General features: G+C 39.9%; 1 long non-coding RNA gene across 1 annotated transcript; it reads left to right on the top strand.

Annotated features, from left to right (window-relative positions):
• The first annotated feature begins 18,833 nt into the window (after nt 1-18,833).
• On the top strand, nt 18,834-21,717 carry LOC132602285 (uncharacterized). Its single transcript, XR_009567711.1, has 3 exons — nt 18,834-19,074; nt 19,156-19,347; nt 21,366-21,717. It is a non-coding gene; the product is annotated as an uncharacterized LOC132602285 (long non-coding RNA).
• The last annotated feature ends 1,997 nt before the right edge of the window (nt 21,718-23,714 follow it).

Here is a 23,714-nt window from a genome sequence, read left to right as displayed (position 1 = left end):
AATGAATTTAATGAGCTTGGGTCTCTTTTTAATGACTTAAAATCTGATCCGGAATGAACAGTAGTTGAAGTGCACAGTGGTCGTAAACCCAGTTTACGATCCGTAGTCCAGTTTACGGGCCGTATTTCGCGGTCGTATTTAAGCATAACAAAACCAGAAAGGTATGCTGGGGATCATGGTGATTTACGATCGCAGTTTACGGTCCGTATTTCGATTTACGGTCCGTATTCCAAGTCGTATTTAACCATTTGAACATTTAGCAGAAAGTTGAAGTTTTGTAAGTTGGAATACGACATGGCAGTTTACGGGCTGTATACCACTTTACGGTCCGTATTTCATTTTACGACTGATTGGGCCAAAGTGCAAATCCGGAACTTTCACATCTTCAAAACCTATAATTAGTCATTGTGGAGCATAACTTATCTCTTGTTCCCATTTCCTTTGAAATCTTACTCAGGGTCGTCAAACGTCGTTCCCTTCTTATTAAAACACCATATACTTGTATTCTTCGTTTGTCTATTCGTTGTACGTTCACGGGGAAATTTCCGAGGTGTAACTGCTTCGAACCTCTGTAGGTGTTGTAGGCCTTGGCCAAGTCTTCACAGCCTCAATTTTCTAAGTATCAACTCGATTTCCATCAGCTGAAATAATATGGCCAGAAAAGTTACAAAATTCAGCCCGAACTCACATTTTGAAAATTTAACATATAATTCACGAGCCCAAAGAATTCCGAGGATAGTACGCAAATGATCTGCATGTTTTGCTTCAATCCGAGAATATACTAGAATATCATCAATGAATACTATCACAAATAAATCCAAGAAAGGCCTGAACACATTATTCGTCAAATTCATGAACACCGCTGGGGCATTTGTCAACCCGAATGACATTACTCGAAATTCATAATGACCATATATAGTTCTGAAAGCTGTCTTCGGAATGTCTTTTTCTCTAACTCTCACCTGATGATAGCCTGACCTCAGATCAATTTTGAAAAACCACTTGGCACCCTGCAGTTGATCAAATAAATCATCGATTCTTGGAAGCGGATATTTATTCTTTATCGTCACCTTGTTCAACTGCCTATAATCGATGCACATTCGTAAAGAATCATCTTTCTTTCTTACAAACAAAACAGGTGCTCCCCATGGCGATGAACTGGGTCTAATGAATCCCTTCTCAAGCAAATCTTTCAGTTGTGCCTTTAACTCTTTCAATTCTGCAGGAGCCATTTTGTAAGGATGAATAAACATGGGTTTAGTATTCGGCAGCACATCAATAGAAAAATCAATCTCCCACTCCGGTGGAAGGCCTGAAGTTCATCTGGAAATATATCCGAAAATTCATTTACTATCGAGACTGATTGAAAAGTCGGCGGTTTTGCTTCGGTGTCATGAACTCGGACTAAATGATAAATATAGCCTTTAGCGATCATCTTCCTCGCAACAATCTTCACACACCTACATTACCCACATTTCCCAATTTCACTTCAATTCATCCATAATCATGGTCATAGCACGCGATTACATTCGTTCATATACAATGTCTATCCTATATTCTTAACATCATTTATGACATAACCATAATCATAACCCATCAAGAATCATGACTCAATCCAAGCTATTACTCAAAAATGACACTACTCCTACATTCATGACCCACTTTCTATACCTTTCTACAATCCAAGTGTTTCAACTTCTCAATACCTTAAACAACATAGAAATATCATAAAACTTACCTTAGATAGTGTAGGAATAGGTTTTGAGCAGAAATATTCCTCTTACACCAAAACCCTAGTTCACTTCCATTGGAATTTCTTGACTTGGATGAACTCTAATGAGTTTCTTACACTTGATTTCCTTGGTTTGATGAGGTTGATCATGAATATTTCTTGAGTTCTTGTGGAAGAAGTGTGGAGAGTTTTCTAGAGGTTTCTTGAGGTGTGGAGTGAGAAAATGAAATGAAATAATAAACTTGGGTCCTCCTTATATCAACTTAAAATTTGTCCCGACACGAACATACGGACCAACATACGGTTCGTATCTTTTATACGGGCCGTATGTCTGGTCATATGTTTGGTCCAATGAAGGTTTCCCATCTGGGCTAAATATACGGCCTAACATATGGCCAGTATAATTTATACGGCCAGTATGTTGGGCCGTATAATGCGCAGCTATTCCGATTTCGTTCTCGTCGACTCGTTTGATCTCCAATCCTTATGGAACCTTCTTAACACTTGTTTATCACCTCATTAACAATCTAAGGGACATTATGACTCTTCTCGAAAGCATCATTAAATCATCATTAAGTGGGTTAGTAATGGAAGTTGGAAAACAGCGTGTGGGCTATTTTGTGGTATATATTGGTGTTGGAAATGATGTTATTGATGTTGGTATTGTTGTTGTTGTTGTTGGTTGCTGAATTGAGGTTTCGGGCTAGGCATATAAGCAGGGGAGATGCTACCCGATTTTCGGCAGGATATATAGAACAATTTAACTTGAAAGCTTAACACAAGTATACTATGATGAGTCTAACGATAGTGTAAATCCTCTTAAATGTAGACTTACGAGCTCGAACGAATAAGTGTAGATAATTGGATGTTGAACAGGTATGTAAAGTTATCAATTCCTTCTTTTTGGCATGAATTACATAAAGTAAGCGAACGACGAACATACATGACTCCAATGAACTCTAATTTTTACTAGTACTTGACATGACAGTTGGCTTTGATTCTTAAGGGTTGGTTTGTTCTAATTATTCTATCGAGTCTTAAATGATGATTCAGTTTGTACAAGATTACTCCTAATATTCTATTTGTGCACATTGTTATGGCCTCACTTCACCGAGTCCCTCACTAGAGGGCCGGGTACGTATTCGTGTATATTGTTATTGTATCACTTCACCGAGTCCCTCACTAGAGGGTCGGGTACGTATTCGTGTATATTGTTATTGTATCACTTCGTTGAGTCCCTCACTAGAGGGCCGGGTGTGTATGTTACATTTTACTGAGTCCCACAATGGGCTGGGTACGTATTATATTTCACCGAGTCCCATAATGGGCCGGGTAGGGTATATGATTATTTCACCGAGTCCTATAATGGGTCGGGTACGGTATATGATTATTTCACCGAGTCCTATAATGGGCCGAGTACGGTATATGATTATTTCATTGAGTATCATAATGGGCTGGGTACGATATATGATTATCTCACCGAGTCCCATAATGGCCCGGGTACGATATATTATATTTCACTGAGTCCCACAATGGGCCGGGTACGGTATATTATATATATGCATGATTCTCATCTCATAAGGTACAGATTTATTGGTATCCTTGATTATCATACTTGTCTCCTGTCATCTTTTACTCAGTCATGATCTTCTTTATTGTACTTCATGCTTTACATACTCAATACATTTTCCGTACTGACCCCCATTTCTTTGGGGGCTGCGTTTCATACCCGCAGGTACATATACTCAGTCTGATGATCCTCCAGCTTAGGACTGCTGCTCAGCTGCTTGGAGAGCTCCATTGTTCTGGAGCTTGAGTCATTTTGGTACAGATCCTTTTGGTATAGACATGCATATTCAAGGGAACGGCGAGGCCCTGTACCGCCATGTTTCACTGTTATACTCTTAGAGGTATGTAGACATATGTGGGTTATGTATATATGTTTTGGTTAGCTATATCGATGTAGTTCGTTTTGGATGTCCCCGTGTATAGTGGCACCTTTGTCGGCTTGCATATTTGTTATGTTTGTGTTAGTTGTGACTTCTCAGGAGATAGGTTCATTTTGATATATGACATGATGAGTTTACAGCATGCTTTTACAGATTGCCATATTTTTTTCAGTTTCAGTCTGATTATATCTAGCAGGTTCGTATACAGGTGTCCAGCTCGGGCACTAGTCATGGCCTATCGGTTTGGGTCGTGACAAAAGTGATATCAGGGCAGTTCGTCCTAGGGATTATCTACAGACCGTGTCCGATAGAGTCCTGTTTGTGGGTGTGAAGCCGGCCACACTTGTAAACAGAAGGCTGCAGGGCATTTAGTCATCATTGACCTTTCTTTCTATCTTAGATCGTGCGATAACACCAAAGTCTAGGAGAGATCGTTCTGACCCCTTTTGCTGTAGGTAGGTGCAGACTGACGAGAGATGAAGAGATCAACCTCAAACAGTGGGGGTGCTAAGAAGGCCCCCAGAGTGGATCCAGGACCCCTGGCTCCAGGACCGAGCAGAAGGAGCCTCAGTTATTCTATTGAGACTGATCCCTCGGAGGACCCAGCGACGATTCCTCCTGAGTTTTTGACTTCCAGAGAGGAGGACCCCTTAGAGGACAGTTAAGACAAGGACCCGTCTAAGGGTTCGTCGGGACACCGGAGGAGGAGATTCCCGAGGCCATACTAGCTGCTTGTGGCAGAGCACTACGTTAGACCAGCTACCCTGGTGAGTGTTACTGATTACTCTAGCCCTCTATCTTGGCCGTCGGTAAATGAGGAGCTGCCCGATTATCCATATCCCTTGGACTCATATGAGAGAGAGATGATGAAGTCCAGATGAGCAGATGGTGGGTAGACAATAACGAAGAGCACATTTCACTTTATAGCTGTCACGACCCAGCTAAGGGCCGTGACGGGTACCCGAGGCTGACCACCGAGCACCCCTTATTTCCTCTCTTGTCATAGTCATTTACGCTTCTTTATCATTCATAATTGTATGAAAATCATTTTTCGGTGGAAAACACAATCAGTCTATATATATATATATATATATATATATATATATATATATATATATACAAATGCCTCATTAGGCCATCAAAATAATATATATAATATACATGCATGCTGTATTAAACTTGTGAGACCTTCTAACCCACACTGCATATCTACGAGCCTCTACTGACATACTAAACATATAGACGGAACAAGACTCCGCCATGCCCAAAATGTACTTATATACGAAAAGAAGAATCATGAGCACCTCCGAACAATGGAGTGCTCTCAATCAGCTGACACCTACTAAGAATCTGGATCAAGCTCACCTCCCTGTCTACCTGTGGGCATGAACACAGCGTCCCAAGAAAAACGTACGTCAGTACGAATATTGTACTGAGTATGAGAGGCATAAACGATGAAATAAGACAATGATGTAAAGAGAATACCAATGTGAAATAGCTGTATCTGACTGACAATTATAATAGAAGTAATGCATGTTGTCTTACTCATACTCATCAGTATATCATATATGCATAATGTATAAGCTGCCCGTCCATATAGGATCGGTGTGATAATCAATAACATTAGCCCGCGTCCAGGCCTCCCGCGTCCGGGGTATCATCTTACGCCGCCCACTAGTGGTGTCTGCCCATGCCATCTGGCCATGGTGTATAGCTGCCCGCCTTGGCGGTGACTGCCCGGCCAAATAGGTGCGGTGTAATAGTAATATCATCATCATAACATGATTATATTATCATAGTACATGCATAGGGCTCAAGTTCAATTATACTCTATCGGGGTGACGTAAGGTCGTGATCCCCCGATGTCATTATGGAACAATCATCGACATCCTGCCTCACCTTGAAGGAAGTAGCATATAAGGTGAGTGTAAGCAACAAATAGCATCGTTAACAATATGGCACCATCATATCATATCTCTTATCTTATATAGACATTTATGGATATAGGCTTTTAGCTTTCCGGAACATTCAAACTCATGACGAGGAAAGGAATTCATACTATAGGATTCATGCCATTAGAAGGAAAGGACCAGCCTGACATACCTTTGTCGTTTATCTAAGCTATCGTTCACTTGCTCTCCTTTAACGTCACATCGTTACCTTCAAGAGAGAATTCGTATAGACGTTAGTTAATCGACTAAGGGAATGCGTCACTATTTCTAGAGAAAATTGAGCAACACTTCCTTTATCTATACTACTTTTCCCATAATCTATATCAACTCCCAACGTTCACAACATCATCCACAATATTGCATCCAACAACCATCATATATATATATTGACCACATTCCACCATTATTCTCCAATTTTCCCACATTTATCCTTATAACTCATTATTGTATTTTCGCGCATTTAATACTTGTTTCACGATATAAACATCATTTATAACGTATTCATAATCACAACACATCAACATTCATGATTCAATCGAATTATCATTCAACCACTTGCACTATTTACCCATTTATGACCCATTTGCTATGCCTTTCTATAATTCAAGTATTTTTACCTTCCAATACCTTAAAAAACATGATATGGTCATGAAAATTACCTTAGATGGTGGTTGAACAAGTCTTGAGTAGCAATACTCCTTTATACTAAAAACCCTACTTCACTTCCTTTGCAATTTCTTGGTGTAGATGGACTTTGATGAATTTCACACTCTTGATTTCACGAATTTGGGTGTTGTTGATCTTGATTTTTACTTGGATTCTTGTATTGGAAGAGTTTTGGAAAGTTCTAGAGAGATGTTGGGTCGTGGAGAGAGAAGATGAAATAAATAAAATGAACTTGGGTCCTTATTTAAAAATTGAAATCTGTCCCGACATCATTATACGGTCCGTATAAATTTATACGGTCCGTATAATCGACCGTTAAACTGCTCCAGTGACTACCCCTTTTCTGTGTCAACTTGACGGTGCATTATACGGGCCGTATAATTTTATATGGTTTGTATAATTGACCGTAAAATCACTCCTTCAGCAACCTTAATCTGTTACTCTTTTACGGTCCATTATACGGCCGTATAATGTTATTTGGTCCGTATAATCGACCGTATAACCCATCAGTTCACTGAGTCTTATTCTCGTCATTTCGCTTGATCTCCGATCCTTATGGAACCTTCTTAACAATTATTTAGCACCTCAATACCAGTCTAAAAGACGTTGTCCCTCGTCAAAACACCATATACGTCATACCCTTTATTGGCCTAATCACTGTATGCTAGCGGGGGAAATTTCCAAGGTGTAACATTCTTCCCCCCTTTGGAACATTCGTTCCCGAATGTTAAACACTCGGGATTCTAGAAAACTTTTGCCAGAGTTTCCCCTGTAATTTGGCACTACCAACCTGTCACAATAACCCATAATATCATTGCCTCACGGGGATACATTACAATATCAACATATCTATGGCCACACACGACCCAAAGAGTAAAATAAAGCATACATACCTTATACCGTTGACGTGTCAGCTTGGATCTCCTCTGGGGGTTGGAACAAATGGGGGTACTCGGATCTCATCTTCTCTTCCGCCTCCCAAGTCATTTCTTCCCGATTGTTGTTCCGCCATAAAACTTTGACTGAAGATACTTCCTTATTCCGGAGCCTTCGCACCTGTCTATCTAAAATGGCAACAGGCACTTCTTCATATGCTAGTTGTTCTGTCATGTTATATCCCGTATTTTTGTACATTCGGATATTTCAAGGTAATCGCGATAAGTTAAGGGCAAGGCTATATTTTGATCTTGTTTAATACACAAGTTGTTTATGAATATTATTGATGTGGAAATATTAAGAAAGGCTAGGGGTAAAAAGGGAAATTCATAAGAAGGTTCATGGTAATATTGTGGAAGACTAGGGGCAAAATGGGAATTTCACAAAATATTCAAGAAGGTTCTTGAAGGGGCCATGTTGGCCGTGTGTCATATGTCCACATTTTTATTTAATGGGGCTAATTATAAATATATATGGACCAAAGCTTACATAACAAGACAAATATTCATCTTTGTCTATTTTGAGAAAGTTCAAGAAAAAGGGAGATGGGGACATGTGTCCACTTTGTATTGGTAGAAGCCATATATATATATATATATATATATATATATATATATATATATATATATATATATATATATATATATACAATTGATGACAAAATAAGGCATATTTATCTTCTAAATCAAGAAGCTTGGAGAGAAAAGAAAAAGAAGAAGAGAGAGGGGGTTCGACCATGGTTGGCCGAACTTGGAGCCATGCAAAATTGATCCAAAAAAAAATATTTTCTTCTAGATTTTCTACCAATTGGAAGGTCCTCTATAACGTGGAGTAGTAGTTGGAGCAAGCAAACCATTCATTCTTGCAAGGCACAACTCTTGCCAAGTTGAAGAGCTAAGTGGAAAAGGTAAGGTTTAATCCTCTTTTATATGTTCTGGATGGTTTATGCATGTTGTTGGGTGTAGAAATGGATGAAATTCTTGAAACTAGGTGTGTTGATGTTGTAGCCGTGAGTGGGCTGTTTTGTGTAGAAGGAATGAATTAAATTTACTTAGTATCTTGGTTGTTGTGTTGTGGATTCTATGATGTTAAATGAAGATCTAATGGTTTGAAATGAAGTGGAAATCGTTTGTGGAATATTGAAGAAGTTAATGTGATATTAGTATGATTCCTTATATTTGTATGAATGAATTTGTTAATGTGTGGGTTGTGGATATAACTCATGAATTTGGAAGCAAGAGATGTGTTTGGAAGATTGTAAGTTGGGTTGTTGTGATTGTATTGAATATAAGAAAAATGTCGTTGGATTATGTAAAAGAAGTTACTAACGTTAGAATGTATTTTGGATTAATTGATGAAGTTGTTAGCGTGTAGATGTTGGTGTAGTTCATGAACTTGGAAGAGAAGAAATGTGTTGTTATTGTTTTTGTTGAATTTGGAAGGTTTCGGGTGAAGTGGTATGTTGGTTGGGTTGTTTGAACATTATGTGAATTGTTTGAAAGTTCCTGAACCATGTTAGAATAAATTTTGGATTGATTGTTGAAGTTGTTAGTATGATTGTTGGTATTGTTGTTGATAATTTGGCCGAGTTGAATTCTCGGATTGTTGTTGATAAATTGGCCGAGTTAGATTCTCGGGGATGGTGTATTTACAGGGGAAATGCTGCCGAAATTTTGGCAGATTATAAATGAATTCATTTGAAGGACTAAGACAAGTATATGATGATGAATCTAATGATTATGTAAATCTTCTTGAATGTAGACTAGCAAGCTAGGACGAATAAGCGTAGCTAATAAGACGTGTGACAGGTATGTAAGGCTTACCCTTTCTTTCTTTTGGCATGATCCTTATGAAACAAGCAGATGACGTATATGTATGATTTCAAAGAAATTCCTATTCTTAGAGCCACTAGGATGGCTAATATTCTTGACTTCCATAAGCTATTTCATATGGTTTTGATGCGTATCTATGATGTCCGAAGATCTATTTGATATGTTTCCGAATGGCATTCGAGAGATAATTGATATGACTGATGTCTTGATTTTCAAATGATAGCACGTTTGATTATTCCATTGAGTCTTTGATATACTTTGATACGTACATATGGTTCCAAAAGCTCTATTTGATTTGATCCATAACGATATTCGAAAGGTACCTAACATGATTGTTGCTTTGATTTTCCAAAAATGGCTTCTGAAACGTTCGTAGAAGGTTCTGTACTAAAACGTCCATAACTTTTTCATACTAACTCGGATTGACTTGAAACGTGCTTATGACCCTCAAGTGTCGATTTATATACGTATCCATCGAGTCTTAAAATTTGTTTTATATGCATATGGTTTCTCACTACTCTGCTCGTGCATGCCTCAATGTATCTTTCACCGAGTCCCGGGCCGGGTATGTTATCGTGCACACTCCACTGCATTGTTCACCGAGTCCCTCATTAGAGGGCCGGGTACGGTATATGTATATGATGAGATGATGAGATGATGATGTGTTATGGCAGCCAGGAGGGCATATGATGATTTGATTCACCGAGTCCCTCACTAGAGGGCCGGGTACGGTATGTATATGAAATATGATGTTCACATGCATGATTCTATCCACCGAGTCCCTTAATGGGCCGGGTACGACATGATTTCATTCACCGAGTCCCTCACTAGAGGGCCGGGTACGGTATATATATATGTATATATATGCATGCATGATGATATGATAGTATGATGACATGATTTTATCCACCGAGTCCCATAATGGGCCGGGTACGGTATGTGATAATGATATGCATGATTTATGTTTCAAAGGAAAGAGCTTTGGTATTCTGGACATTGTACATGTTTCTGCACTCCTTGTATCAGTTATGATCCTTTTATTGTGATTCCTGCCTTACATGCTCAGTACATATTCCGTACTGACCCCCTTTCTTCGGGGGCTGCGTTTCATGCCACGCAGGTACACCTAGATGAGTAAAGGACATTGCTAGAAGATGCTTCAGCTGGATTGGCGAGCTCTACTTCCTTTCGGAGTGTTGCCGAGTCAGAGTACATATGTTATGATTTCTAATTAATGTTAGAGACTTTGCAGACAGCGTTGTGGGAATAGAATGTCAGTATTGTAAGCGGCTCCACCGGCCGATGTGTCATTATGTTTAATGTTACAAGTTTTATGTGATAACAGATTTTACTCAATTTGAGCACGATGAAAAGAACGATTCTGAGAGCCTTACTATGTATTTCATTTTATTTGATTTAAGAATTCAAAGAGATTATGTATGTAATAAGAGTCAGCGGGTTCGCTCGGCCCCAACTAAGGGTCGGGTGCCCATCACACCCTAAGTAAGATTAGGGTGTGACATGTCACTTGGACTGTTATGCCCCGTACTTTGTACATGGAGCTAGTCTAGAATAATTGCGATAAGTTAGGGACAAGACTATTTCGGAACACGAGGTAGAGGCTCTTAACCCCGACTTTATTTTAATGCACGAGTTGCCTATTGTTGGTATGGAAATATTGAGGAAGGTTAGGGATGAAGATTATGTTATATGAGCATAAGTACATATATATATGGCATTTGGAGAGTGTAGGAAGTAAATCGGTTAACATGATCACTCGATGATAGCCCTCGTAACCATAAGTCAAGGTGGGGCCCACACATCGGGACTTTATAAAAGACATATGAAGAGATATATGGGTAGTACATGTGAAGTTGAGCAAGTCCTAAGAAGGACCCATAAGCCAAAAATGAGTGTAAGCCCTCCAAAAGGACGATTTAAGAAAACGTTTTCAGATGACCTGACTCGGAGGGGCAAAAACGGCATTATAAGTTTGGAATTTGGGAAAACTCCCAGAAATGAAAGTTGTAGATAATTGCATTAGATTTCCAATGGTAGGTCGTGGGCCTACAGGTGACATCGGGATAAGGAGATATGAACGTTTTAAGGCAGGAGGGTCGAGTTGAACAGTAAATCCGGCCCAACCCGAATCCAATTCGGGTAAGGCCCATTACCCATGCTTTTTAATTAAAGTTTTCGGTCTCTCTCCCTCATTTTCAGACCAAGACCACCTAGAAAACTCTAGAGAAAAAGAGAGAGGAGAGCCTAGAGAGAAAACCAATTTTTGACCAAAATCGGAGCCCCGAATCCCGAAGCCCATGAAGAGAAAAGTGTTCTACGTCGTATTGCCTTCGATTTGAGCTAAAAATCAACTAAAGAGAAGAGGGTGGACGTGGTGGCTGTGCACTTAAGGTATGAATAAGGTTCCTTTTCATTGTTAACAAGTTTATTTAGAGTTTTAACGGATTAGAACGAAGAAAATAGCGTGATAAATTCGTTTGTTGGTATGGTTGAATTGTGGAATGGGGTTTGAAGAAAATTTTAGATGAAAAAAAATGTATTTAACTTGTAGAATGCGGAGGATGTTGTTAGTGATGTTGTTAGTGTTAATTTCGACTTCTTTACGGAAATAAAATTATTAAATAGTTATATCGCGAATTGGTTGGTTGGAAAATTTGGAAAATAATGTGAGGGCTGTTTTACGGCCTATGTTGGTGTTGGAAATGATGTTAATATATTTGGTATTGTTGTTGATGTGTTGGTTGCTGAATTGTAATTCTGGGCTAGGCATATAAACAGGGGAGATGTTGCCGAAATTTCGGCAGATTATAAATGAATTTATTTGAAGGACTAAGGCAAGCGTATAATGATGAGTCTAATGATAGTGTAAATACTCTTGAATGTAGCTGTCACGACCCAATCCCGTGGGCCGCGACTGGTACCCTAACTGGGTGCCCGTACATACCTACCCGACCGAATTTCGAATCATACGGAATTTTTTTTTTCCTTTTTTAAAACAGAAGTTACAAAAGTAGGCCGATAGGTTCTTCCGATGTTGTTCATGACGTCGGATGCCGGTCACGTCTAGGGTGGGTTTTGGGGCGTGACAAGCATATACCATTTATAACATAACAAAAGCATGAAATCCTCACCTTTCTTCAAGTTCTTCACTTGTGGGATAAGATTGCTTTCTTGCCACAATACTTGTACCAACTTGTAGAGGGCTTTGCACTTGGTAATAATTTCACAAAAGATGAACTTTTGAACCAAGGAATTGGCTCCAAATTTTTTTTTTTGCTTTTCTTTCTTTCTTTCCTCTCAAACCCGAAACCCCTATCTTTTTTTTTTCTTTGTTCTTGCTTTGCTTTTTCTTGAATGTTCTTAGGATAAGTATGGCTTATATTACCACTTAATTTAATTGTGGACTTGGGCCATTTTCCACATGGCATTGCCGGTTGGGCCCCCTTAAATTGGGCCTTACTTCACTTATTTTTTTGAACCCAAAATGGTTGGTTACATATTGTAGTTCATGGGCAAGTTTCCCAAAATTCCAATTTTGCCCTTGGCCTCCTTTCGTAATTCCACACCATTGTATTCATAACCTACACATTCATACCAAGAAATGTCCAATTATGGCCTTATTCATCACAAGTCAATTTATCTTGAATTTTTCGAATAAGCGAAAATGTCGGATGTAACATCCTCCCCCCCTTTAGAAACATTCGTCCTCGAATGTTAAATTGACCTTATGGGGCGTCGTACTACTTCGGGAGGGTCCTCTTTATTATTGGCCTTCGTGGAGTTCCCGACATGGCTTCTTTACCAACATTATGGGGTAATTTTTCACGTCACTGATTCAAATGCCTTTGTAACATATTTCCTCATACCCCACACAATCATCGAACCATAAGCTATATTCTTGTAACAGACAGACGCTTCCCAGACGTCATAGTCCATATCATTTCCTGTTACACTCCTGAGATTCCTACCCCGTTCTCGAAATCCCACTTCATACCAGACACTTCATACCAACAGATTCAGAACTAGAACCGGACGCGTAGAAGCATATCGGACGGATTCGTAATCGGAGGCAGACGTACTAAACCATGGCGGACGGATTCGTGGTCAAAATCAGGGGTACGGAGGTATGTCAGACAGATTTGAGATCGGAGTCAGACGTAGAAAGATGTATCATACAGAATCATGATCAAAGTCAGACAGACAGAAATGTATCAGATAGAGTCGTAATCAAGATCAGACATACGGAGATGTATCAGACAGGCGTGCGATCGAAATCAGATGTACAGAGGCATATAAGACGGATTCATATCCGGAGTCAGACATACAGAGGTGTGTCAGACAGATTCGTAATCAGAGTTAATCGTACAGAGATATGTCAGACAGAAACGTATTCAGAATCAATCATACAGAAGTATGTCGACCAGAAACATATTCAGAATCGGATGTACAAAGATTTATCAGGTGGGAACATAATCGAGTTCAGAAGCATAGAGGCGTAATAGACAGAGCCATAGCAGAATCGGAAGTGCAGAAGTATAACAGATAGAATCTGAAGCCGAATCAGATCACTCTTAGTAAGGCTCCAGTGATTTATGGAAAATTCCCTTATTGGTAACCTGGTTAACCAAGTTATCATACAAATCGTCTCGCGTGTCGCTTATTGACTCTTTCAAAGATTCCGCTTATTCGCATTTCTTATCTTTCGTCTTTCCTACCATCCATACTCATTTTTTTTTATTTCAGACATCGTCATACCAGACTGAGTTATAATGGAATAGGGGTTGTTCTAGTCCTTGACAGCATTTGTGCCCTCACCCCCGCTTCGTTTCACGTATTCGGTTTAGTAAAACCTTTCGCCGATCACAATATTAGTTGCCGGGACTCGGTTCTTACCCCATATGGGCACCAAACGAAAATCATACATACACACATACACATACACACATACAGATATATCTACTAATGTCTTACTGGCGGACGTCTCTGACTGTTATTCAGATTCGCTCAATTTCCCGAGCGGTGTTGTACCTTTTCTTTGCCCATTTAGTCCGCCTCGCTCTGCGCGACTCCTGTAAGGGCACTAATCACCCCACACATTCCATTTGTCCTTTTGGTTACCCCAAATTTTCATTTACATCTATCATACTTACACTTGTGCAAAACTTTGCATTACTTCCCAGGGGGTCACCCATCCCAGAATTGCTCTGGCTTGAGCACGCTTAACTCCAAAACTTTCATGCATTTCGACGCGTTAGGGCTGATATAATTTCGTCGTCGCCCCGCACGACCTTTGTCACGTAAATTTTGAGCAAATCGGGGTCTTAACAAATTTTCGGAAAATTTTTGTAGCGGGTCCCACCCCTGGCTAAATCGTACCCTTACCATGTCGCTTTTCTGAATCTTAAACATTCACCTTCATACACATATACATATGATTACGGATAACCCACGGATTTAAGTCTTCGTCCCACGAATTCCGCCTCCAAATAATCGGTGGAATCTGATAAAATATCACCGTAAGGTGTTCTCCGGCCACTGCCAGAAGAAAACTAAAGTCCGACAAATATTGCGGGACCTTTTTGTACTTAGTCTACATATTTACTTCCATATTTCTGCAAAAATTTGGGCAGAGGTTCCTCTGTTTTTCTTGCTATCCAAAACCTGTACACCAGAAATACCAATTATGCCTCACAGGGCCAACACATATACACACACATACATATCATATCATGTCGTATCGCAGCCACACGGGGCTGATAACCTCAAGTAAGAATTATAACGTCGTCGACACTTACCACACGTGCCCAACTCAACAGCATCGGAGGCACTTTCCTGTTTACTTTCATCCGGGATTTCTAGACTCACATTGACGGTGGGGACATCTCAGTCGCCCTTGCCTTTGGTCACTAGGTCTCTAATCCTTTTAAATTTCCGTCGTCTTCATAGAACAACGTTTTACAGATATCATACACATATCGAAATTTCTAGGAAACTTACGTACTCATAACTGATCAACTCGGGTCTAACCTGGGGAGCTGCCGTGGGAGTTGTGTCCCTCATCATCGTCGTCGGTCTGGCCCCCACTGTTACCTGCATCTGAATCGGAGGAGTGTAGGTAGCCTGGCAATTCCTGGTTCACCGACGGCCAGGACAAAGGGCTGGAATAGGGCGTGACACTCTCTGGGGAAGCTTGTCTAACATACTGCTCCACTACCGGAGCTGCTGGCACATCCTCGGGAATCTCCTCCTCCGGCGTCCCAGAGGAATGCTCTAGTGGCTCAGCCTCGGGGCTATCCTCCTCCCTGGGAGTAAGAAACTCTGGAGGTATCGTCGCTGGGTCCTCCAAGGGGTCGGTATCATAACTGTCTTCCTTGGGAGCCTCTGCTCTGGGGATCAAAAACTCTGGAGGAATTGTCTCTGGATCCTCCGAAGGGTCTGTCTCAATCGAGTAGCTGGGGATCTGCCTACTCGGTCCTGGTGATGTCCTAGGGGCCTTATTAGCACCCCCATCCCCATCATCCGAAGCGCTCCTCTTCATTATTTATCAACCTACGATCACCTGCAGGAAGAGGGTCAGAAACATTTTCCCCAAATACCGACACTTCTGCTCTTCTGGAGCCTCGCTGTAGATACAACAATTCGTAGGGGAGAATCATCCTAATCATATAGCTTTATCGCACGATCTAAGAATCCAAAGAAGGGTAACATCCTAAATGCCCTGTAGCTTCCTGTTTATAGATGTGGTGCACAACACATCGATAAACAAGACTCTACGAGACACGACCTGTAGACATTCCGAGGACTAACCGCTCTGATACCACTTTTGTCACGACCCAACCCCGTGGGCCGCGACTGGTACCCTAACTGGGTGCCCGTACATACCTACCCGACCGAATTTCGAATCATACGGAATTTTTTTTTCCTTTTTTAAAACAGAAGTTACAAAAGTAGGCCGATACAATTACGGCACGCGCGCAAACATATATATATATATACCTGAACATACAGACATTTACTGATAAGCCGATAAGGCTAACATACAGACGAAAACCCGTAACCCACACATCTATCTACAGGCCTCTACAGACATACAGAATCATATGACGGGACAGGGCCCCGCCGTACCCAGAATATCCATACATACAGAGTATACAGAAGACACGAGATATATACCAAAAATATACGCTCCGGATCAAAGGAGCTCTTCAAAACAGCTGAATCAGAAACCTACGCTGGCGGCGTATCACCTGGTGCGTCGGTACCTGCGGGCATGTAGCGCAGCCCCCGAAGAACGGGGGTCAGTACGAAAAATGTACCGAGTATGTAAAGCAGAACATAACAGATATAAACATAGTCCGAACCGGAGTCACAGAAATATAACGAACAAAACCATAAATCAGACTGACGGACAGAGTCATGATCCAGACAGACATACAGAATCGTGTTCTTTACAGATAAACAGAATCATGGTTCGGACAGACAGACGGAATCATAATACGGACAGATGAGCAGAATCAGAATCCATACGGACATACAGACATAGTCGTAATTCAGACGGACAGACAGAAGTATGTCGGACAGAATTATGCATGCAGAGTAGTACAGAGTCATACAGAATCATACAGAGGCATGTGCTTATATAAATACAGATGGCACACGCATACATTCATACAGATCCCGGCCCTGTCTGGGGGCGCGGTAACAGAACCCGGCCCTCTTAGTACGGGACGCGGTGGACAGACAGAATCAGATCAGATCATATGCCATCCTGGCCGCCATCCCCATACACGAATCATAATATCATACAGACATACAGATCCCGGCCCGTACGCCGAGGGACGCGGTGAACAATGCAGAGAAATATGCACGATAACAGAACCTGGCCCGGGTCGCAGTGAAAGAATGCATTGAGACAGACACGAATCGATAAATGAGAAACTACTTACATACAGACTCAATCAAACTGAAGGGTGCCAAACGGCGAGCCAAAATCAGAATATCCAGATAGTATGCATAGTACGTGCCTATATCCTACTTGGGAAGGCACGACAGATTATTAGCAGAATCAGATTCTCAGATGTTCAGAAATCATTTTTGTAAGAATTGCATAAAAATAGTTGTATCATAATCAAAATAATAGTTCAATTGTTTTCTGAGAAAATCGGACAAAAGGGAAGTATTTAAAGTATTATAGAAGATATCGGGCCTTGTGGGCCCGTCTCGGACCAACTCGTGGCAACATATGTAAATTATCGCTAATAGACCTTATGAGGTCATCCATAATCGTTTGGAAGTGTTCCGACTCCGTTTAGGGAGGTTTTGTACAAAAACTCACTTTAAAGGCAATTTGCAAGAAAATAGCTTCAAATGAATTGAATTCCGTCTCGAATTCCGGGGAACGGAGTCGTACTTAAGGCTCGCGGCCGAGCCTATCACATCCAGAACATGCCTAAGAACAAAGGGAAAGGCTTCACATACCTCGATGGCGCCTTATGCTCGCTTGGCGTCAATCCAAATTTCGTCCAAAATCTGGAAATGGTCAAGTTTACCATTTGGTTAGTTTCAAACTTTCAATATTCCAACTTTACACATACTTGTCTACCGAAATTTCGGCAGCATTTCCTCTGTATATACGACATCCCCGAGACTTAGCTCGGCTCAATTCATCAACACAACAACCCATAAATGACATCCAAACAACAACAACATCAAGACATACACTAAGGCATCATTAGCCATCTTTCGTCATAACGAAACATTTTTCGTTTCAAACTTGCATTTCCAAACCAAACTTATTATTTTCATATCCATTATCCATCAAAATCATTACGACATACATCGGAGGCATCCATACCATTTTCACATAATATTCATAAGATACACAACATTCAAACTTTCCCTTAAGCCACTACTTTTTTTCAATTTTTCCTAACCTTCCACATACAAGTTCATTATGCAATTCCATCTCCCAAATTCATCAACAATGATCATAATTTGCCTCTTGATACTTTCATTTCCATTTTTACATAAATCCTAACAAAGTTGCATATTCTCCTACAACAACTTAATAACCATTTTTCCAAGACAATAAGAATCATTAACCTTCCACTCACATCATATGGCCACAACAACATAAGTATTACATTAAATAACTTCAATTCATCCACTTTCATGTAAGGCACCACACGGCCAACATGCAATACCTTCCAACTTCCATTAATTCATCCCACTTTCATTCCTAATACAATTTCTACCATAACATACTAGATTCTAACATGAATTCAAACCATCCAAGACATGTAATTCATACACATACATTCGGCCAACACACCCTTAGTTCCAACACACAAAATTTCCATATTTTTCATTCATTCACACATACTACAACATACATTGTAACACCCCGTACCTTTAACGAAAGTTTTGACCACGATCCTAGACTTAGAACATCAGATAAAGAATGTGGAAATTGAAATTTTTCTGTTCAGTTGTGATATGGTGGTTTACGCCCATGAACAGTGACCGTATTTCAATTTACGACCATGAACAGTGCCCGTAAACTGAAACCAAGAATTTCTGAACATTCTGGAATTTGACATTTTGAGGTCATATGGTTAAATACGGACCGTATTTCACTTTACGGCCCGTATTTCAAAACGTATTTCGAATTTGGGAAAACTTCCTTGATGAAAGTTGTAGAGCATTGAAATACCTTTCCAACGGTATCTTACGGGGGTCAAACGGACATCTGTGCAAGGAGTTATGGCCATTTTACTGAAGCGACACAGTGCAGTCCAAAGTGCAGAATACGGTCCGTAAATCAATTTACGGCCCGTAAACTGACTTTACGACCAGCAGTGTTCAGGTCGTAAATTTCACTTTCACAGAACAATATATATTCGTCCATATCAGTTCAACTCATTATTTTTCATTCCTTCAAACCCTAGAACGACCTCCTACTCTCCTCCAACATCAAGAACACCAAGGTAAGTCCATTCTAATTATTCCAACTCAATTCTAACATATATCCTTGTAATCTAAACAATAAATCATCATTCCTAATATAGGGTTTTCAAGAAAACCCATCTCAAGATTCAAGAATCAAGATTTGGGAAATCTTCTCCAAAATTCAAGTCTTTAATTCAGGTTTTGGAGCAATTAAGGGTTTGCAACATATTTCCTTCCAAAGTGATTCAAGCTAGGTTTTGGGTGTTCTTCAATAGAAAAGTGAATTGTTAAATCTTGTTTAACAAATTAAGGTATGCCTCTTTTGAACATACTCTTTTGATCGATTTTTTTTATAAACTCTTTGATTTTGATTCGTATGTCTCTTTTGAAAAATCTTATTTTGGAATGCATGACTTCTTTTCTTGAAGGTTCTTTATTGAATAGAAAGGGTGAACTTCTCATACAAAACCCTAATGTATGTCTAAGATTTTAATAATGTTCTTACCCTTATCATTGATAGATTTGACGGGTTAGAATAGAGAAAATGGCATTGAAAGCTCGGTTATGATTTTTGGATATCAAATGATTTGTGGGCTGTTTTGGTATGATTAAATGGATAGAATTAGTTGGATATTGATATAAAATAATTGTTGAGATTGTTGTTGATGTTGTTGTTCTTGAATTTGGAAGTATAAATATTATTCAAGATCCTTTAATGAATGAAAGGAAAAGAAATCTTTTCATGTTCCTTGAACTCTAATTCATGTTTAAATGGTGGTTAATGTGTGTGAGGGGACAAACCCACATTAAACCTAGATTGTAACAAACCCTATATATGTATGTGATATTATGAATGTTTTCCTCTATAAGATATGTTTAATAATGATGGTTAAGGGTTGGTAATGAGATTCTCATTGATGATTTAAGACATGGAAATCTTTCGTAAAGAAGTTATACGTTTTCAAACATTGGTCGGAATAACTTATCCTTTCAATATGGCATAATGCCCCGTAATGATAATTTGACTACAAAGATGATTGCTTTTAGACAAGGTCATGCGTGTGTAGGGTCAAGCCCGCATCGAACCTTACACGAACTAAACTACTTTGTGAAACTCGCTTTTCCCCATTATTGGATGATTGAACTTAAATCTTCTAAAGGTTAGACCTTCAACTTGTTTTGTTGTAAAATGGGTTTCTTAAACTTGAAATTTGAATAAGATATTTGAATAAGATTCTCAATCGGTGGTAACTTGAAATGCCTCTATTTGGGATGATGACTTGAGAAGGGAGGTTCGGCCCTAAGCCATAATTGATAATTTAGTAATATGACATTATTTGTATTTTTGTTTGTGTTTTTGTAACTGTATGGTAAAGTTGTGTTTGTCCAGAGGACGATTAGCCTCCGTGGTTTCCTAACCAGGAGTATCGATTGATTGATTAGTTTGCCTATGAGTGGCTTGCTTTCTATCTTGTTTCCTGTGAGTGGCTTGTAGTGATATAGAATTCGTAAGTGAAATTCTTGGCATGGTAAATGGTAAAGAGTTAAATTGATATGCCTTTCGTTGATCGATATGTGTAATGAACTTAAATGTTATTGACGGTATGACTACTTTGAGACAATTGGTGAATCGGCTTCTATGCCATGGACTTTGTTGTTCTGTTTGCCTTGCTATTCGGGAGGAGGAGTAGCCACTATGGATCCTAGTGTATTAATTGCCTTGCCATTCGGGAGGAGGAGTGGCCACTCCCGGGCTCGCTACCTGGGGTGCATTAATGGCCTTGCTATTCGGGAGGAAGAGTAGCCACCGTGAATCTATATTTCGGTGTATTGCGCAGTGTGCCTAGCCATTCGGGAGGATGAGTGGTCACCGAGACTTTATAATTCGGTGTGGTGAGTTGTGACAAGGGAACCCTACGGTCATTCCCTCGATGTGATTGATTCTTGGGCTTGTGTCAGTATGTAAAATATTCGTATATCTGTAATATTCGTAATCTCTCATGGAACCGTTGTTGACAATCATGATCAATTTGAAAGGCATAATTAAAAGTTGTAACTTAACAAAAGACTTCATAATCGATTTTTGATAATTCTTATGGAGATACACATGTTGAATACTTGTTTCTATATTGATTAATGGATTTGTAAACTGTTTAACAAATGATATTGAGAATCACAAAGTGGAATGGCTGTTTTTATGCTATCTTTTTCAGAACTGATTTCTTTATATATTATTATAATTTATTTTCATAATACTTGTTGTCCCCGAGGCACTCACTGAGTACAAAAGTACTCAGGCATACCATTGTTGTTTTTGATGGTATGTTAGGTAACGAAGAAGAGCAGGTTCGTGATACTTTCGACGCTTAATAGGACTTGCTACTGCTGTGGATTTGGTGAGCCCACATCCTTGTTCGTGGGACACTTTCCGTTTCATTTATTATTCTAGATTTCCGGGCTGCGTCCCGAAGTTTGACGATTGTTATGTCTCTTAGAAGCTCCATAGATAGTTGTCAGAATTGTGGGTAGATTGTCAAAAGTCTCGTACGACTTAATGGGTGTTTGCCACGTTGATGGCCATTGCTTATAAAGACTTCCGCTGATTTAATTCATGTGTTACATTTAATTTATAAATTGTTGGAGGCGAATATTGAACCTGGCGGGTTCAAGTATTATTATTATGTCGTTTAGGTTCTTCCGATGTTGTTCATGACGTCGGATGCCGGTCACGTCTAGGGTGGGTTTTGGGGCGTGACAAGCTTGGTATCAGAGCCTACGTTTAAATGTGTCCTAGGAGTTTTCTGTGTCTGTGGAGCTATGTCTAGTGGAGTCTTCCGTGTGCAGCCTGATCACCTGCATGATCGAAAGACTACCAGGGCATTTATAGGTGTTTCTCACTCCTCTTTATTCTAGATTGTGCTATAGAGCCTGAAATTCCTTTAGGATCATTCTGACGTGTCCAATAATTCGTGCCCCGCAGAAATGGCTTTAACTCCTGCGAGGACTGGTAATCAGGGAAACAATGGTGCTTCTAAATCATCGCCTGGCGGACGAGCCACCAGGGTCACTAACCATACCACTGCTGGGGTCAAGAACGGTAATTCCTTGGTTGGGTTTGCCGAGCAACAAGAGAATTGGAAGGGAGAAGAGCGGCTAGACAGGGAACAAAGTAAGAAGGCCCGATCTGTGGGTGGTTTCACTGGTTCGTATGATGGAGGGCAACGAAAAGGAAATTATGCACCTCAACAGTTTGGTTCTCAGTCTAATATAGGCGTTCCATCTGGTGGACAAGGTCAGAGGAACAATGATCAGAACAGATATTCGCAAGGTAGTAACCGACAAACATTTAGATGGGAGGATCGTGTTTGTCACCATTGTGGGATTAGGGGTCATATCAAGAAATATTGTAGGAAGTGGATTCGTGAAATGGCTAACTCTTCAGGCCAAAGGAATAATACGTCTGATGGTAATGCTAACAACACCCCTAATGCTCGTGGTAATAGGGCTGGTAAAACGGTTTCTAACACCGCTAATAGGGGACAAGCTCGACATTATAGTTTGATTCGTAGGGATACGGCAGAAGATCCTGAAGCCGGGGCCACAGGTATTCTTACTATATGTTCTTTTAAAGCGTATTAGCTGATCAATTCGAGTTCGACTCTTTCTTATATAACTCAAAAATCTTGCCCTTGATTTTGTGTGGAAGTTGAACAATGGTTGACACCCTTTTTCTATGAATACCCCTGCGTGCTTGTTATCGCTTTTATAATGTATAGAGACTGTGTCATTGTAGTTAAGGGCTGTGAGATTACTTTTAATGTGTTTGAATTAGAAATGATGAACTGTGATGTGATTTTTGGGGATGGACTAGCTTTCCGAGTGTTATGAAACTCTGGATTGTCAATCAGAAATGGTTAGGCTTGAATTTGCTGATGGACCCGTTATAGAGTGAAAAAGTGATATTGTTAAAAATTCGGAGTAGACTTATGTCGTATCTTAAGACTTGCGGGGTGAAATCAAAAAGGGCTTAGTTCTATCTAGTTGTTGTGGTATTACTCAAGCCGTGTTACCTTGAATATTATTCCCTACTATAGGTATGTGTTGAACCTTTCGGATGTGTTTTCCTGTGAAAGTTTAGAGTGAAGTATAAATCTCACAATTGTGTTTAGGCCTTAATGATGCATTCGTTATATGGTTAGTCGTATATTATCTCTAAGGATGTTTCACCTTGCTAGAAGAATTCTTGAAAATTTGAAATTTGAGGTTTAGTGAAGAATCTTAAGCCACGACTTTCATTCGAGGACGAATGATCTTAAGGGGGGGATAATGTAACACCCCGTACCTTTAACGAAAGTTTTGACCACGATCCTAGACTTAGAACATCAGATAAAGAATGTGGAAATTGAAAATTTTCTGTTCAGTTGTGATATGGTGGTTTACGCCCATGAACAGTGACCGTATTTCAATTTACGACCATGAACAGTGCCCGTAAACTGAAACCAAGAATTTCTGAACATTCTGGAATTTGACATTTTGAGGTCATATGGTTAAATACGGACCGTATTTCACTTTACGGCCCGTATTTCAAAACGTATTTCGAATTTGGGAAAACTTCCTTGATGAAAGTTGTAGAGCATTGAAATACCTTTCCAACGGTATCTTACGGGGGTCAAACGGA

This window comes from Lycium barbarum, chromosome 7, assembly GCF_019175385.1.
Source record: "Lycium barbarum isolate Lr01 chromosome 7, ASM1917538v2, whole genome shotgun sequence".
Lineage (NCBI taxonomy): Eukaryota > Viridiplantae > Streptophyta > Magnoliopsida > Solanales > Solanaceae > Lycium > Lycium barbarum.
Note: the sequence above shows the minus strand (reverse complement) of the source record. Positions and strands in the feature narration are given on the sequence as shown.